The sequence below is a fragment of the Brassica napus genome, unplaced genomic scaffold, assembly GCF_020379485.1.
Source record: "Brassica napus cultivar Da-Ae unplaced genomic scaffold, Da-Ae ScsIHWf_545;HRSCAF=820, whole genome shotgun sequence".
Taxonomy (NCBI): Eukaryota; Viridiplantae; Streptophyta; class Magnoliopsida; order Brassicales; family Brassicaceae; genus Brassica; species Brassica napus.
Genome location: NW_026016610.1, coordinates 76548 through 81523, shown reverse-complemented (window position 1 = coordinate 81523; position 4976 = coordinate 76548). Strand labels below are relative to the sequence as shown.

General features: G+C 41.6%; 1 pseudogene; it reads right to left on the bottom strand.

The window, feature by feature from the left end:
* Positions 1–792: 792 nt before the first annotated feature.
* Positions 793–1912, bottom strand: LOC125604419 (annotated as a pseudogene).
* Between the last annotated feature and the right edge of the window lie 3064 nt (positions 1913–4976).

Here is a 4976-nt window from a genome sequence, read left to right as displayed (position 1 = left end):
ATCAGATCCACATCAAGCTCGATCACAGACATGGTATGTCTTTACACATGGAGGTATGGCCATATCATGGCGTTCCATGAAACAAACCATCGCGGCCACTTCATCTAATCACTCGGAAATCTTGGCCATACATGAGGCCAGCCGCGAGTGTGTTTGGTTGAGGTCGATGACCCAACACGTCCGAGCTGATTGCGGGATGGCCGAGTGCAAAAAGCCAACCATGATGTATGAGGACAATGCTGCGTGCATTGCTCAGCTCAAGGACGGTTACATAAAAGGTGATAGGACGAAGCACATATTGCCTAAGTTCTTCTTTACTCACGAGCTTCAGAAAGCCGGTGAGGTCCAGGTCGTCCAAATACAATCCAGTGACAATTCAGCTGACCTATTCACCAAGGCACTTCCTACCTTCACGTTCAGGAAGCTCACACATCAGATTGGGATGCGTAGGCTGAAGGACCTCCACTGAGGTTCACATCAGGGGGAGTAGTACGTGTTGTACTCTTTTTCCTCCATCATGGTTTTGTCCCACTGGGTTTTCCTGATAAGGTTTTAATGAGGCAACATTAAGCGTATTACAATCTCTGTATGGTTATGGCATCCAAGGGGGAGTATTATAAATCAATTGGTGGATGTCCATAACTGGCCCATACACTTAGAGAGAGAGACGGCCCAACCCTAGAGAGAGAGAGGCGGCCGCGAGACTTGGAGAGGAGAGAGAGGCGGCTAGAACTTGCCTATTTCCTAATTCGTTTATGTTTATGATTTGTAATCTTTCCTATTATTGTATTTCCATTTATCTCTCTTGTAACCTCTATATTAAGGGAACACATTCATTAATAATATACAGAAACTTACAGTACTAAATCCTAAGTTTCACAACATTTTTGTCGTTGTTGTCATTGTCCAATATATTGCCTTCTAGAACAGCCATAAGTGTAGACAGCTCTTCCACAGGGACTTTGCGAATATCCTTTCTGACACCAACGTCGTAAGCCACACGACCAATAAAGTATTTACTGTATCCCGCCACAGCCATGGCTGAAAAACCAGTAGTTACAAACCCCAGTGTCGTCGAAATAGCACTGGCTGCAGCTGAAACCACCGAAGCTGGACACACCGCCAACGAAGCCGCTTGACCAGCAGTCCTTCCCACCCCTAAAAACCTCAGTGCCAAAGAAGCAACACCACCTGCTGCACACACCGAGTTGACTTGGCTGCTACTTCCAGACTTGGTGACCGAAAAACAAGCAGACCAGTCTTGCAATAGATAGCAAAATCCTCACAGTTGTTGTCCAAGAGATGGTACTCACCAAACCCATTTCCCGATAAAAGGTACCTCGCGCGGTGAACGATTTCTTCAGGAGGATCTGAAGGTGCGGTAGTGCAGGTACCGCCTCGCTACAAGGATAGCCTTGGAGACATCGTACTGGAAGAGATAAAGGTTTCCTCCGGCGAGAAAGCAGTCGAGACAAGAAGAGATCACGCTGTTGAGAGTTGATTGGTCTCCGCAATTAGGACAAGGGTTGTCTCCTCCGTGACGAGGAACTGAAATCTGGATGATCTTGTCCAGATACGTACCGGTTCCGATTTCAAGACCACCTCGACAAGTAAAGTGAATGACTTTACCGGCTCCTATATAGATTCCTATGAAATGGAATGCATAGAACCCAGAAAAAAGCTAGAGATCGTGAACGTCCAGAACAGAAATTCTCCTATACTCAGCAATCCACAACTTCTCAGCTATAACACTGCTATAGCTCTTGTCTTCTTCAACCACTAGAACTCCAGGATTCCACACACGGTTGCCATTGACGTTAGGATTCTGGCTACCAGCACCTTCACAATAACTGTCAATTACTCTCAAACACTCAGCTTGACCAAAATTTGATTCCTTAGCCCACGTCTCCATTGACTTTTTAAACATATGAATGGATCGCTTCTAGTCCGTAATCTCTATCTCAAACTCCCATGTATCTTCCTCCATATCATCATGACCCCAAGGATATAAACCAATCCCAAATTCTCCACTCCCCTTTGATGTAAGGTGCTCTTTTCCCACAGCTCGTTGTTCTCGTCCATCTGTTCTTACACCTAAGAACATCCTTGCACCTTTCATATGACTCAGCCATGGTGGAAGAGACTATGTCTTTTCTCCATAACCTGCGTTTCCTCACCTTATAGTAGGGGTGTTCAATCCGGTAAAACCGAACCAATTAAAACTGAACCGAACCGAAATAGAAAAAATGGTTTGGATTTGGTAGTACCGAATATACCGAATGGATGTCATTTTTAAGAAACCGTGGTATATGGATATGGTTTGGTATATAAACCGATCAAACCGAATAACCGAATAAACCGATCAATTAAAATATAAAGTATAAGTATATGTAAATTATATAATATAATTAATAATATATACCTAATTTATTTTATTGGTATGATATTCCTACTTAAATGTTTATTTTAGTTATTTAATATTTTATTTTAAGTTCAAATTTTTTTTATCAAATTAAAAAAACATATTTTTTACTTTTTTGTTTAATAGTATTATGGATTACTGATATTTCTTACTTTTATTCCATAAAACTATTACTATTATTAACTAAATATGTTTACTGATTATTTAAATAGTAAAATAAAAAATAGATTATTTAAAAACCAAAATATCACCATGTTATAATTAAATTTAAAGCCGATATCTAATCTTATAAAGTAAAATTCACAAAATATTTTAAAAGAAAAATATATTTATGGTTTTTTGGTATAAAACCGAATAAACCAAAAACCGACGGTATATAAACCGAACCAAACCATATTAAATATGGTTTTAATATGGTAGATATTTTTTATAAACCGAAACACCGAAAAACCGAAAAAAACCGAACCGAAACCGAACCGATATCCGGATTGAACACCCCTGCCTTATAGTTCCACTCCTGAACCTGAGATCTTTGAACTTCTACCGTCTCAGGAAGCATCATGCCCACAGCAGAAACAATGATTTTGGCCTTATAGCCTGCTTCAGTCCCAGCTTTCGAGAGACATTTGAACCCCGTTTCCGCGGCTCCAAGCGGCTTAACTCGCTTCCTAACCTTATAATAGTACCATCTGACAATAAGCTTTCTTGTATACTTTCTTCCTTTGTGAAGCAATTCTGATTTCTCCAGCTTGAAAAGTTCCCCATCTTTTGTAACCTTCTCATCTGTTACTTTACAGCTTCTGCGAAGTCTAACTTTGAACCGGACCTTATGAAACCCTCGTTGGCCCCTCTGTTGTTGAACTTGAGAGAGATCAACTCGGCTCTTATACTTGCTCTTTTCCTCTGATTCAGACTCCAGTATTGCTTCATCCTGCAAGGTCTTCATAGCAGCATCATTATCATCATGTTCTAGTGCCTTACCCTCCTCAGCGAAGATACTTTGACCTCCTATCAATGTATCAACATGACAATCTATATCCGTAGGAGCAGTAAACCCATACACGAAGAGATGACCCTCTGGCTTCACTCAGATCTGCCTATTTCCCAAACGGATCTGCATATAATCCTTTGGATTTCTAAAACTTGGAGAGTCTAGGAACATTCCCCAGCTCTTACAAGCTTCACATGTGTTGTTCTCTTCTTCCGATGGTACTGATTCTTCATTCCCACACTCTTCACTCCCAATCGCAAAGAATTTGCTGATATCTCCAGTTTTTGTGTAACCGAAGGCTCGCGGTTTCCCCTTATCAGCCGTCTTTTCCGTTTCTTAAACCTAGCCTTGTGGTAGATTAGCTTGATTGGAATCCTTCTGAGCCTGATACCTCCGTTGACCCTTAGATCTTCAAACCTTTTAGGGATAAAAGCGTTATGAGATACTGCAGCTTCTGACTGTCCAGCCGAAGCACTTCACGAAGTTTTCGATCCACATCCATCTGTTTGAATGATTGTAGTAGCTTCTCGAACTCATCATTGAAAACAATTTTTTTTTTTTTTAAGAAAAAACCTCAAGGTCAAAAGAAACTTGAGCTCTGATACCAATAATAAGCCCAGGGATGAGCTTATTTGTGTAGAACAGAAAGGGGAGAAGATTGAGGGAGAGCAGAGGTAGAAGAGAAGATAGAGAGGAAGAAATTAGGGATTGAACCCGTTTTGATTGATGATCCTAATTCCATAGATGTTTCTTACAACAATGGTGATTACATATAGTGCATAAAATGCTTAAAAGTTGATAAGAGTAAAGGCCCATTAATCTTCAACGTGGCCCATTTGTAGACTTATCATTTATGTGCGAATGTGGGATGAGTGACGGGTTTGAGCCGGTCTCTGTGTTGAAAGGTTACGTTAAGGACTCGAGAGACGCTGCTGAGAGAGTTTGCAAGGAGGATAAGTACTCTCTCAAGTCGCAGAACGAGGCTACTGATAAAGAAGTTAGTGCGTTGAAAGCGGTGATCAAGATCATCAAAGATCGGAATCTTGAGGCTGAGTACTCTGAGGAGAGAGTTGAGGAGCGTGTGGAGGAGCTGGAGAGACAGAAGGCGCAGAGGAAACGCAACGTGGAGCCGCCACAGCCGAAGCCGAAGGGGAGAAAGCGGCCTCGTGATCGCAGTGGTACACAAGTTCCTAGACAAGAAGCTGGTGGTGTTATGATTGAACCTAGTCATCATCATGGCTTACAGTTGAACCCTTTTGGTGTTTGTGAGCCCAGCACGTGGTGGTATTCTTGGCCCTTACATGAACCCAGTAGCTGCTGGGCTTTATGGTTCCGCTGCAATTCCTCAACCTGTTTACTATGGTCAGCAAGCTGGATTTGTAATGCCGCCATTCCACCCATCATACTATTCTCAGTAGCAGACCATTGCTAATAGTAAGATATTTGTCTCCTGCAATTAAAATATCGTTGAAGTGATGTCTGAGGAAGGAACTAATTACTGTCTTGACTCTCCATTTCTCTTTATGTAAATGAAAAGTAAGCAGTTTTATCATGGAGTTGATC